The sequence below is a fragment of the Brachyhypopomus gauderio genome, unplaced genomic scaffold, assembly GCF_052324685.1.
Source record: "Brachyhypopomus gauderio isolate BG-103 unplaced genomic scaffold, BGAUD_0.2 sc638, whole genome shotgun sequence".
Taxonomy (NCBI): Eukaryota; Metazoa; Chordata; class Actinopteri; order Gymnotiformes; family Hypopomidae; genus Brachyhypopomus; species Brachyhypopomus gauderio.
The window spans coordinates 1-13,166 of record NW_027507458.1 but is presented as its reverse complement, the minus strand read 5'-3'; the positions used below and the strand labels follow the sequence as shown (position 1 = coordinate 13,166).

Here is a 13,166-nt window from a genome sequence, read left to right as displayed (position 1 = left end):
GTTTTTGTGAGAGCGACCAGATTTTACTGCCCATATCTCCACATAACCACTGACTTTGTTTTGGGGAGTTGGAAGAACATCATCGGTAGATCCAAATTTGATGTGATTTGGATCCAATACCCATGAGTCTTGTCTGTCTTTAGTTGACATCTCACCATTTCTCAAACTGTCTAGGTGTGTTTGAAACAGCTGAACATTTTTTGACTTGTTCAAGCTCACCTTGAAGTTGATCCAAAAGCTAGCACAGTAGACCAGTCCACAATGCCATGTAGAGCACTTGTGAGGTGTAGTAGTCGGTGTTACTTATTCTACCACCTTCCAGTGCCAAAGTCAAGCAAATTTCGAGTCGTTTTAGCTGTATACAAGTATACTGTGACACAAAATGACACTGTAACAATTTCAGAGGATATATACATTTAGAGGTAAATTATTCAGTGTTTTTATAAATGGTGTGACTTTTGGGTGATATAATATATCACTGCTGCATTAGCATAGTTAAATACCTACCAGACGGTGCAGATGTGGTTGTGTGTATGTGAATGGGTGAGCCCTTCATGATGACACATAACTATAATGCTTATAGGTAAGGCTCCATAGCTCAGTGGTTAGAGCACTGGTCTTGTAAACCAGGGGTCGCGAGTTCAATTCTCGCTGGGGCCTTTAGGAACTTTTGAGGTCAGAAAAGAGGACATCCAAAGAAAGGTCAGTCTACAAACAAACCGGCATAGTATAAAGTATGAAAAGCTTGCTTACAATAGTAAGTGAATTATAAGCAAAATGCCGTTCATTGGGCGCAGTTGTCCGCACTCTCCATGCATGATCGGTGTCACCTGTTCAACAATATCATGATGCATCTGCCCAAATAATCTGTCTTCTTCTTGACTTCAACCAAAGATTATCTCTTTCACCTTCTTCTGATAACTCTCGTTTTGCTACTCTTAGCCAATACCCTGCATAATACAATATCATAGTCATAGCCTTCCCACAACTGCCTGTAATTGGTCCAAAGGTTTGACCTATCCAAACACGTGTTTTCACACAGCAAAGAAATTCAACCATAGACTTAGACCTCCTGTTTTGGTAGGACCAAATTTTGGTTCTTTGGTCTAAAACGTCCAGCGCAACTTTCACACCCACTAATTTGGTCATTTATAAGTTGTATTGGAACAAACTGAAATGTCTGAACCAACTCACTCCACCTTCCCACTGACCATACAAGGTTTTTGTGAGAGCGACCAGATTTTACTGCCCATATCTCCACATAACCACTGACTTTGTTTTGGTGAGTTGGAAGAACATCATCGGTAGACCCAAATTTGATGTGATTTGGATCCAATACCCATGAGTCTTGTCTGTCTTTAGTTGACATCTCACCATTTCTCAAACTGTCTAGGTGTGTTTGAAACAGCTGAACATTTTTTTACTTGTTCAAGCTCACCTTGAAGTTGATCCAAAAGCTAGCACAGTAGACCAGTCCACAATGCCATGTAGAGCACTTGTGAGGTGTAGTAGTCGGTGTTACTTATTCTACCACCTTCCAGTGCCAAAGTCAAGCAAATTTCGAGTCGTTTTAGCTGTATACAAGTATACTGTGACACAAAATGACACTGTAACAATTTCAGAGGATATATACATTTAGAGGTAAATTATTCAGTGTTTTTATAAATGGTGTGACTTTTGGGTGATAGAATATATCACTGCTGCATTAGCATAGTTAAATACCTACCAGACGGTGCAGATGTGGTTGTGTGTATGTGAATGGGTGAGCCCTTCATGATGACACATAACTATAACACTTACAGGTAAGGCTCCATAGCTCAGTGGTTAGAGCACTGGTCTTGTAAACCAGGGGTCGCGAGTTCAATTCTCGCTGGGGCCTTTAGGAACTTTTGAGGTCAGAAAAGAGGACATCCAAAGAAAGGTCAGGCTACAAACAAACCGGCATAGTATAAAGTATGAAAAGCTTGCTTACAATAGTAAGTGAATTATAAGCAAAATGCCGTTCATTGGGCGCAGTTGTCCGCGCTCTCAATGCATGATCGGTGTCACCGGTTCAACAATATCATGATGCATCTGCCCAAATAATCTGTCTTCTTCTTGACTTCAACCACAGATTATCTCTTTCACCTTCTTCTGATAACTCTCGTTTTGCTACTCTTAGCCAATACCCTGCATAATACAATATCATAGTAATAGCCTTCCCACAACTGCCTGTAATTGGTCCAAAGGTTTGACCTCTCCAAACACGTGTTTTCACACAGCAAAGAAAGTCAACCAGAGACTTAGACCTCCTGTTTTGGTAGGACCAAATTTTGGTTCTTTGGTCTAAAACGTCCAGCGCAACTTTCACACCCACTATTTTGGTCATTTATAAGTTGTATTGGAACAAACTGAAATGTCTGAACCAACTCACTCCACCTTCCCACTGACCATACAAGGTTTTTGTGAGAGCGACCAGATTTTACTGCCCATATCTCCACATAACCACTGACTTTGTTTTGGGGAGTTGGAAGAACATCATCGGTAGACCCAAATTTGATGTGATTTGGATCCAATACCCATGAGTCTTGTCTGTCTTTAGTTGACATCTCACCATTTCTCAAACTGTCTAGGTGTGTTTGAAACAGCTGAACATTTTTTGACTTGTTCAAGCTCACCTTGAAGTTGATCCAAAAGCTAGCACAGTAGACCAGTCCACAATGCCATGTAGAGCACTTGTGAGGTGTAGTAGTCGGTGTTACTTATTCTACCACCTTCCAGTGCCAAAGTCAAGCAAATTTCGAGTCGTTTTAGCTGTATACAAGTATACTGTGACACAGAATGACACTGTAACAATTTCAGAGGATATATACATTTAGAGGTAAATTATTCAGTGTTTTTATAAATGGTGTGACTTTTGGGTGATAGAATATATCACTGCTGCATTAGCATAGTTAAATACCTACCAGACGGTGCGATGTGGTTGTGTGTATGTGAATGGGTGAGCCCTTCATGATGACACATAACTATAATGCTTACAGGTAAGGCTCCATAGCTCAGTGGTTAGAGCACTGGTCTTGTAAACCAGGGGTTGCGAGTTCAATTCTCGCTGGGGCCTTTAGGAACTTTTGAGGTCAGAAAAGAGGACATCCAAAGAAAGGTCAGTCTACAAACAAACCGTCATAGTATAAAGTATGAAAAGCTTGCTTACAATAGTAAGTGAATTATAAGCAAAATGCCGTTCATTGGGCGCAGTTGTCCGCACTCTCAATGCATGATCGGTGTCACCGGTTCAACAATATCATGATGCATCTGCCCAAATAATCTGTCTTCTTCTTGACTTCAACCACAGATTATCTCTTTCACCTTCTTCTGATAACTCTCGTTTTGCTACTCTTAGCCAATACCCTGCATAATACAATATCATAGTAATTGCCTTCCCACAACTGCCTGTAATTGGTCCAAAGGTTTGACCTCTCCAAACACGTGTTTTCACACAGCAAAGAAATTCAACCAGAGACTTAGACCTCCTGTTTTGGTAGGACCAAATTTTGGTTCTTTGGTCTAAAACGTCCAGCGCAACTTTCACACCCACTATTTTGGTCATTTATAAGTTGTATTGGAACAAACTGAAATGTCTGAACCAACTCACTCCACCTTCCCACTGACCATACAAGGTTTTTGTGAGAGCGACCAGATTTTACTGTCCATATCTCCACATAACCACTGACTTTGTTTTGGGGAGTTGGAAGAACATCATCGGTAGACCCAAATTTGATGTGATTTGGATCCAATACCCATGAGTCTTGTCTGTCTTTAGTTGACATCTCACCATTTCTCAAACTGTCTAGGTGTGTTTGAAACAGCTGAACATTTTTTGACTTGTTCAAGCTCACCTTGAAGTTGATCCAAAAGCTAGCACAGTAGACCAGTCCACAATGCCATGTAGAGCACTTGTGAGGTGTAGTAGTCGGTGTTACTTATTCTACCACCTTCCAGTGCCAAAGTCAAGCAAATTTCGAGTCGTTTTAGCTGTATACAAGTATACTGTGACACAAAATGACACTGTAACAATTTCAGAGGATATATACATTTAGAGGTAAATTATTCAGTGTTTTTATAAATGGTGTGACTTTTGGGTGATATAATATATCACTGCTGCATTAGCATAGTTAAATACCTACCAGACGGTGCAGATGTGGTTGTGTGTATGTGAATGGGTGAGCCCTTCATGATGACACATAACTATAATGCTTACAGGTAAGGCTCCATAGCTCAGTGGTTAGAGCACTGGTCTTGTAAACCAGGGGTTGCGAGTTCAATTCTCGCTGGGGCCTTTAGGAACTTTTGAGGTCAGAAAAGAGGACATCCAAAGAAAGGTCAGTCTACAAACAAACCGGCATAGTATAAAGTATGAAAAGCTTGCTTACAATAGTAAGTGAATTATAAGCAAAATGCCGTTCATTGGGCGCAGTTGTCCGCACTCTCCATGCATGATCGGTGTCACCTGTTCAACAATATCATGATGCATCTGCCCAAATAATCTGTCTTCTTCTTGACTTCAACCAAAGATTATCTCTTTCACCTTCTTCTGATAACTCTCGTTTTGCTACTCTTAGCCAATACCCTGCATAATACAATATCATAGTAATAGCCTTCCCACAACTGCCTGTAATTGGTACAAAGGTGTGACCTCTCCAAACACGTGTTTTCACACAGCAAAGAAATTCAACCAGAGACTTAGACCTCCTGTTTTGGTAGGACCAAATTTTGGTTCTTTGGTCTAAAACGTCCAGCGCAACTTTCACACCCACTATTTTGGTCATTTATAAGTTGTATTGGAACAAACTGAAATGTCTGAACCAACTCACTCCACCTTCCCACTGACCATACAAGGTTTTTGTGAGAGCGACCAGATTTTACTGTCCATATCTCCACATAACCACTGACTTTGTTTTGGGGAGTTGGAAGAACATCATCGGTAGACCCAAATTTGATGTGATTTGGATCCAATACCCATGAGTCTTGTCTGTCTTTAGTTGACATCTCACCATTTCTCAAACTGTCTAGGTGTGTTTGAAACAGCTGAACATTTTTTTACTTGTTCAAGCTCACCTTGAAGTTGATCCAAAAGCTAGCACAGTAGACCAGTCCACAATGCCATGTAGAGCACTTGTGAGGTGTAGTAGTCGGTGTTACTTATTCTACCACCTTCCAGTGCCAAAGTCAAGCAAATTTCGAGTCGTTTTAGCTGTATACAAGTATACTGTGACACAAAATGACACTGTAACAATTTCAGAGGATATATACATTTAGAGGTAAATTATTCAGTGTTTTTATAAATGGTGTGACTTTTGGGTGATATAATATATCAGTGCTGCATTAGCATAGTTAAATACCTACCAGACGGTGCAGATGTGGTTGTGTGTATGTGAATGGGTGAGCCCTTCATGATGACACATAACTATAATGCTTACAGGTAAGGCTCCATAGCTCAGTGGTTAGAGCACTGGTCTTGTAAACCAGGGGTTGCGAGTTCAATTCTCGCTGGGGCCTTTAGGAACTTTTGAGGTCAGAAAAGAGGACATCCAAAGAAAGGTCAGTCTACAAACAAACCGGCATAGTATAAAGTATGAAAAGCTTGCTTACAATAGTAAGTGAATTATAAGCAGAATGCTGTTCATTGGGTGCAGTTGTCCGCACTCTCCATGCATGATCGGTGTCACCTGTTCAACAATATCATGATGCATCTGCCCAAATAATCTGTCTTCTTCTTGACTTCAACCAAAGATTATCTCTTTCACCTTCTTCTGATAACTCTCGTTTTGCTACTCTTAGCCAATACCCTGCATAATACAATATCATAGTCATAGCCTTCCCACAACTGCCTGTAATTGGTCCAAAGGTTTGACCTATCCAAACACGTGTTTTCACACAGCAAAGAAATTCAACCATAGACTTAGACCTCCTGTTTTGGTAGGACCAAATTTTGGTTCTTTGGTCTAAAACGTCCAGCGCAACTTTCACACCCACTATTTTGGTCATTTATAAGTTGTATTGGAACAAACTGAAATGTCTGAACCAACTCACTCCACCTTCCCACTGACCATACAAGGTTTTTGTGAGAGCGACCAGATTTTACTGCCCATATCTCCACATAACCACTGACTTTGTTTTGGGGAGTTGGAAGAACATCATCGGTAGATCCAAATTTGATGTGATTTGGATCCAATACCCATGAGTCTTGTCTGTCTTTAGTTGACATCTCACCATTTCTCAAACTGTCTAGGTGTGTTTGAAACAGCTGAACATTTTTTGACTTGTTCAAGCTCACCTTGAAGTTGATCCAAAAGCTAGCACAGTAGACCAGTCCACAATGCCATGTAGAGCACTTGTGAGGTGTAGTAGTCGGTGTTACTTATTCTACCACCTTCCAGTGCCAAAGTCAAGCAAATTTCGAGTCGTTTTAGCTGTATACAAGTATACTGTGACACAAAATGACACTGTAACAATTTCAGAGGATATATACATTTAGAGGTAAATTATTCAGTGTTTTTATAAATGGTGTGACTTTTGGGTGATATAATATATCACTGCTGCATTAGCATAGTTAAATACCTACCAGACGGTGCAGATGTGGTTGTGTGTATGTGAATGGGTGAGCCCTTCATGATGACACATAACTATAATGCTTATAGGTAAGGCTCCATAGCTCAGTGGTTAGAGCACTGGTCTTGTAAACCAGGGGTCGCGAGTTCAATTCTCGCTGGGGCCTTTAGGAACTTTTGAGGTCAGAAAAGAGGACATCCAAAGAAAGGTCAGTCTACAAACAAACCGGCATAGTATAAAGTATGAAAAGCTTGCTTACAATAGTAAGTGAATTATAAGCAAAATGCCGTTCATTGGGCGCAGTTGTCCGCACTCTCCATGCATGATCGGTGTCACCTGTTCAACAATATCATGATGCATCTGCCCAAATAATCTGTCTTCTTCTTGACTTCAACCAAAGATTATCTCTTTCACCTTCTTCTGATAACTCTCGTTTTGCTACTCTTAGCCAATACCCTGCATAATACAATATCATAGTCATAGCCTTCCCACAACTGCCTGTAATTGGTCCAAAGGTTTGACCTATCCAAACACGTGTTTTCACACAGCAAAGAAATTCAACCATAGACTTAGACCTCCTGTTTTGGTAGGACCAAATTTTGGTTCTTTGGTCTAAAACGTCCAGCGCAACTTTCACACCCACTAATTTGGTCATTTATAAGTTGTATTGGAACAAACTGAAATGTCTGAACCAACTCACTCCACCTTCCCACTGACCATACAAGGTTTTTGTGAGAGCGACCAGATTTTACTGCCCATATCTCCACATAACCACTGACTTTGTTTTGGTGAGTTGGAAGAACATCATCGGTAGACCCAAATTTGATGTGATTTGGATCCAATACCCATGAGTCTTGTCTGTCTTTAGTTGACATCTCACCATTTCTCAAACTGTCTAGGTGTGTTTGAAACAGCTGAACATTTTTTTACTTGTTCAAGCTCACCTTGAAGTTGATCCAAAAGCTAGCACAGTAGACCAGTCCACAATGCCATGTAGAGCACTTGTGAGGTGTAGTAGTCGGTGTTACTTATTCTACCACCTTCCAGTGCCAAAGTCAAGCAAATTTCGAGTCGTTTTAGCTGTATACAAGTATACTGTGACACAAAATGACACTGTAACAATTTCAGAGGATATATACATTTAGAGGTAAATTATTCAGTGTTTTTATAAATGGTGTGACTTTTGGGTGATAGAATATATCACTGCTGCATTAGCATAGTTAAATACCTACCAGACGGTGCAGATGTGGTTGTGTGTATGTGAATGGGTGAGCCCTTCATGATGACACATAACTATAACACTTACAGGTAAGGCTCCATAGCTCAGTGGTTAGAGCACTGGTCTTGTAAACCAGGGGTCGCGAGTTCAATTCTCGCTGGGGCCTTTAGGAACTTTTGAGGTCAGAAAAGAGGACATCCAAAGAAAGGTCAGGCTACAAACAAACCGGCATAGTATAAAGTATGAAAAGCTTGCTTACAATAGTAAGTGAATTATAAGCAAAATGCCGTTCATTGGGCGCAGTTGTCCGCGCTCTCAATGCATGATCGGTGTCACCGGTTCAACAATATCATGATGCATCTGCCCAAATAATCTGTCTTCTTCTTGACTTCAACCACAGATTATCTCTTTCACCTTCTTCTGATAACTCTCGTTTTGCTACTCTTAGCCAATACCCTGCATAATACAATATCATAGTAATAGCCTTCCCACAACTGCCTGTAATTGGTCCAAAGGTTTGACCTCTCCAAACACGTGTTTTCACACAGCAAAGAAAGTCAACCAGAGACTTAGACCTCCTGTTTTGGTAGGACCAAATTTTGGTTCTTTGGTCTAAAACGTCCAGCGCAACTTTCACACCCACTATTTTGGTCATTTATAAGTTGTATTGGAACAAACTGAAATGTCTGAACCAACTCACTCCACCTTCCCACTGACCATACAAGGTTTTTGTGAGAGCGACCAGATTTTACTGCCCATATCTCCACATAACCACTGACTTTGTTTTGGGGAGTTGGAAGAACATCATCGGTAGACCCAAATTTGATGTGATTTGGATCCAATACCCATGAGTCTTGTCTGTCTTTAGTTGACATCTCACCATTTCTCAAACTGTCTAGGTGTGTTTGAAACAGCTGAACATTTTTTGACTTGTTCAAGCTCACCTTGAAGTTGATCCAAAAGCTAGCACAGTAGACCAGTCCACAATGCCATGTAGAGCACTTGTGAGGTGTAGTAGTCGGTGTTACTTATTCTACCACCTTCCAGTGCCAAAGTCAAGCAAATTTCGAGTCGTTTTAGCTGTATACAAGTATACTGTGACACAGAATGACACTGTAACAATTTCAGAGGATATATACATTTAGAGGTAAATTATTCAGTGTTTTTATAAATGGTGTGACTTTTGGGTGATAGAATATATCACTGCTGCATTAGCATAGTTAAATACCTACCAGACGGTGCGATGTGGTTGTGTGTATGTGAATGGGTGAGCCCTTCATGATGACACATAACTATAATGCTTACAGGTAAGGCTCCATAGCTCAGTGGTTAGAGCACTGGTCTTGTAAACCAGGGGTTGCGAGTTCAATTCTCGCTGGGGCCTTTAGGAACTTTTGAGGTCAGAAAAGAGGACATCCAAAGAAAGGTCAGTCTACAAACAAACCGTCATAGTATAAAGTATGAAAAGCTTGCTTACAATAGTAAGTGAATTATAAGCAAAATGCCGTTCATTGGGCGCAGTTGTCCGCACTCTCAATGCATGATCGGTGTCACCGGTTCAACAATATCATGATGCATCTGCCCAAAATAATCTGTCTTCTTCTTGACTTCAACCACAGATTATCTCTTTCACCTTCTTCTGATAACTCTCGTTTTGCTACTCTTAGCCAATACCCTGCATAATACAATATCATAGTAATTGCCTTCCCACAACTGCCTGTAATTGGTCCAAAGGTTTGACCTCTCCAAACACGTGTTTTCACACAGCAAAGAAATTCAACCAGAGACTTAGACCTCCTGTTTTGGTAGGACCAAATTTTGGTTCTTTGGTCTAAAACGTCCAGCGCAACTTTCACACCCACTATTTTGGTCATTTATAAGTTGTATTGGAACAAACTGAAATGTCTGAACCAACTCACTCCACCTTCCCACTGACCATACAAGGTTTTTGTGAGAGCGACCAGATTTTACTGTCCATATCTCCACATAACCACTGACTTTGTTTTGGGGAGTTGGAAGAACATCATCGGTAGACCCAAATTTGATGTGATTTGGATCCAATACCCATGAGTCTTGTCTGTCTTTAGTTGACATCTCACCATTTCTCAAACTGTCTAGGTGTGTTTGAAACAGCTGAACATTTTTTGACTTGTTCAAGCTCACCTTGAAGTTGATCCAAAAGCTAGCACAGTAGACCAGTCCACAATGCCATGTAGAGCACTTGTGAGGTGTAGTAGTCGGTGTTACTTATTCTACCACCTTCCAGTGCCAAAGTCAAGCAAATTTCGAGTCGTTTTAGCTGTATACAAGTATACTGTGACACAAAATGACACTGTAACAATTTCAGAGGATATATACATTTAGAGGTAAATTATTCAGTGTTTTTATAAATGGTGTGACTTTTGGGTGATATAATATATCACTGCTGCATTAGCATAGTTAAATACCTACCAGACGGTGCAGATGTGGTTGTGTGTATGTGAATGGGTGAGCCCTTCATGATGACACATAACTATAATGCTTACAGGTAAGGCTCCATAGCTCAGTGGTTAGAGCACTGGTCTTGTAAACCAGGGGTTGCGAGTTCAATTCTCGCTGGGGCCTTTAGGAACTTTTGAGGTCAGAAAAGAGGACATCCAAAGAAAGGTCAGTCTACAAACAAACCGGCATAGTATAAAGTATGAAAAGCTTGCTTACAATAGTAAGTGAATTATAAGCAAAATGCCGTTCATTGGGCGCAGTTGTCCGCACTCTCCATGCATGATCGGTGTCACCTGTTCAACAATATCATGATGCATCTGCCCAAATAATCTGTCTTCTTCTTGACTTCAACCAAAGATTATCTCTTTCACCTTCTTCTGATAACTCTCGTTTTGCTACTCTTAGCCAATACCCTGCATAATACAATATCATAGTTATAGCCTTCCCACAACTGCCTGTAATTGGTCCAAAGGTTTGACCTATCCAAACACGTGTTTTCACACAGCAAAGAAATTCAACCATAGACTTAGACCTCCTGTTTTGGTAGGACCAAATTTTGGTTCTTTGGTCTAAAACGTCCAGCGCAACTTTCACACCCACTATTTTGGTCATTTATAAGTTGTATTGGAACAAACTGAAATGTCTGAACCAACTCACTCCACCTTCCCACTGACCATACAAGGTTTTTGTGAGAGCGACCAGATTTTACTGCCCATATCTCCACATAACCACTGACTTTGTTTTGGGGAGTTGGAAGAACATCATCGGTAGACCCAATATTTGATGTGATTTGGATCCAATACCCATGAGTCTTGTCTGTCTTTAGTTGACATCTCACCATTTCTCAAACTGTCTAGGTGTGTTTGAAACAGCTGAACATTTTTTGACTTGTTCAAGCTCACCTTGAAGTTGATCCAAAAGCTAGCACAGTAGACCAGTCCACAATGCCATGTAGAGCACTTGTGAGGTGTAGTAGTCGGTGTTACTTATTGTACCACCTTCCAGTGCCAAAGTCAAGCAAATTTCGAGTCGTTTTAGCTGTATACAAGTATACTGTGACACAAAATGACACTGTAACAATTTCAGAGGATATATACATTTAGAGGTAAATTATTCAGTGTTTTTATAAATGGTGTGACTTTTGGGTGATAGAATATATCACTGCTGCATTAGCATAGTTAAATACCTACCAGACGGTGCAGATGTGGTTGTGTGTATGTGAATGGGTGAGCCCTTCATGATGACACATAACTATAACGCTTACAGGTAAGGCTCCATAGCTCAGTGGTTAGAGCACTGGTCTTGTAAACCAGGGGTCGCGAGTTCAATTCTCGCTGGGGCCTTTAGGAACTTTTGAGGTCAGAAAAGAGGACATCCAAAGAAAGGTCAGGCTACAAACAAACCGGCATAGTATAAAGTATGAAAAGCTTGCTTACAATAGTAAGTGAATTATAAGCAAAATGCCGTTCATTGGGCGCAGTTGTCCGCGCTCTCAATGCATGATCGGTGTCACCGGTTCAACAATATCATGATGCATCTGCCCAAATAATCTGTCTTCTTCTTGACTTCAACCACAGATTATCTCTTTCACCTTCTTCTGATAACTCTCGTTTTGCTACTCTTAGCCAATACCCTGCATAATACAATATCATAGTAATAGCCTTCCCACAACTGCCTGTAATTGGTCCAAAGGTTTGACCTCTCCAAACACGTGTTTTCACACAGCAAAGAAATTCAACCAGAGACTTAGACCTCCTGTTTTGGTAGGACCAAATTTTGGTTCTTTGGTCTAAAACGTCCAGCGCAACTTTCACACCCACTATTTTGGTCATTTATAAGTTGTATTGGAACAAACTGAAATGTCTGAACCAACTCACTCCATTTTCCCACTGACCATACAAGGTTTTTGTGAGAGCGACCAGATTTTACTGCCCATATCTCCACATAACCACTGACTTTGTTTTGGGGAGTTGGAAGAACATCATCGGTAGACCCAAATTTGATGTGATTTGGATCCAATACCCATGAGTCTTGTCTGTCTTTAGTTGACATCTCACCATTTCTCAACTGTCTAGGTGTGTTTGAAACAGCTGAACATTTTTTTTACTTGTTCAAGCTCACCTTGAAGTTGATCCAAAAGCTAGCACAGTAGACCAGTCCACAATGCCATGTAGAGCACTTCTGAGGTGTAGTAGTCGGTGTTACTTATTCTACCACCTTCCAGTGCCAAAGTCAAGCAAATTTCGAGTCGTTTTAGCTGTATACAAGTATACTGTGACACAAAATGACACTGTAACAATTTCAGAGGATATATACATTTAGAGGTAAATTATTCAGTGTTTTTATAAATGGTGTGACTTTTGGGTGATAGAATATATCACTGCTGCATTAGCATAGTTAAATACCTACCAGACGGTGCAGATGTGGTTGTGTGTATGTGAATGGGTGAGCCCTTCATGATGACACATAACTATAACGCTTACAGGTAAGGCTCCATAGCTCAGTGGTTAGAGCACTGGTCTTGTAAACCAGGGGTCGCGAGTTCAATTCTCGCTGGGGCCTTTAGGAACTTTTGAGGTCAGAAAAGAGGACATCCAAAGAAAGGTCAGGCTACAAACAAACCGGCATAGTATAAAGTATGAAAAGCTTGCTTACAATAGTAAGTGAATTATAAGCAAAATGCCGTTCATTGGGCGCAGTTGTCCGCGCTCTCAATGCATGATCGGTGTCACCGGTTCAACAATATCATGATGCATCTGCCCAAATAATCTGTCTTCTTCTTGACTTCAACCACAGATTATCTCTTTCACCTTCTTCTGATAACTCTCGTTTTGCTACTCTTAGCCAATACCCTGCATAATACAATATCATAGTAATA

At 40.6% G+C, this 13,166-nt stretch overlaps 11 non-coding genes across 11 annotated transcripts; all 11 read left to right on the top strand.

The window, feature by feature from the left end:
* Window positions 1–587: 587 nt before the first annotated feature.
* trnat-ugu (transfer RNA threonine (anticodon UGU)) lies at window positions 588–660 on the top strand. Its single transcript has one exon. It is a non-coding gene; the product is annotated as a tRNA-Thr (tRNA).
* A 1,146-nt stretch (window positions 661–1,806) lies between these two features.
* Window positions 1,807–1,879, top strand: trnat-ugu (transfer RNA threonine (anticodon UGU)). Its single transcript has one exon. It is a non-coding gene; the product is annotated as a tRNA-Thr (tRNA).
* A 1,145-nt stretch (window positions 1,880–3,024) lies between these two features.
* Window positions 3,025–3,097, top strand: trnat-ugu (transfer RNA threonine (anticodon UGU)). The gene has a single exon. It is a non-coding gene; the product is annotated as a tRNA-Thr (tRNA).
* A 1,146-nt stretch (window positions 3,098–4,243) lies between these two features.
* trnat-ugu (transfer RNA threonine (anticodon UGU)) lies at window positions 4,244–4,316 on the top strand. Its single transcript has one exon. It is a non-coding gene; the product is annotated as a tRNA-Thr (tRNA).
* A 1,146-nt stretch (window positions 4,317–5,462) lies between these two features.
* trnat-ugu (transfer RNA threonine (anticodon UGU)) lies at window positions 5,463–5,535 on the top strand. Its single transcript has one exon. It is a non-coding gene; the product is annotated as a tRNA-Thr (tRNA).
* Window positions 5,536–6,681: 1,146 nt separating this feature from the next.
* On the top strand, window positions 6,682–6,754 carry trnat-ugu (transfer RNA threonine (anticodon UGU)). The gene has a single exon. It is a non-coding gene; the product is annotated as a tRNA-Thr (tRNA).
* Window positions 6,755–7,900: 1,146 nt separating this feature from the next.
* Window positions 7,901–7,973, top strand: trnat-ugu (transfer RNA threonine (anticodon UGU)). Its single transcript has one exon. It is a non-coding gene; the product is annotated as a tRNA-Thr (tRNA).
* Window positions 7,974–9,118: 1,145 nt separating this feature from the next.
* trnat-ugu (transfer RNA threonine (anticodon UGU)) lies at window positions 9,119–9,191 on the top strand. The gene has a single exon. It is a non-coding gene; the product is annotated as a tRNA-Thr (tRNA).
* Window positions 9,192–10,338: 1,147 nt separating this feature from the next.
* trnat-ugu (transfer RNA threonine (anticodon UGU)) lies at window positions 10,339–10,411 on the top strand. The gene has a single exon. It is a non-coding gene; the product is annotated as a tRNA-Thr (tRNA).
* Window positions 10,412–11,558: 1,147 nt separating this feature from the next.
* On the top strand, window positions 11,559–11,631 carry trnat-ugu (transfer RNA threonine (anticodon UGU)). Its single transcript has one exon. It is a non-coding gene; the product is annotated as a tRNA-Thr (tRNA).
* Window positions 11,632–12,777: 1,146 nt separating this feature from the next.
* trnat-ugu (transfer RNA threonine (anticodon UGU)) lies at window positions 12,778–12,850 on the top strand. Its single transcript has one exon. It is a non-coding gene; the product is annotated as a tRNA-Thr (tRNA).
* The last annotated feature ends 316 nt before the right edge of the window (window positions 12,851–13,166 follow it).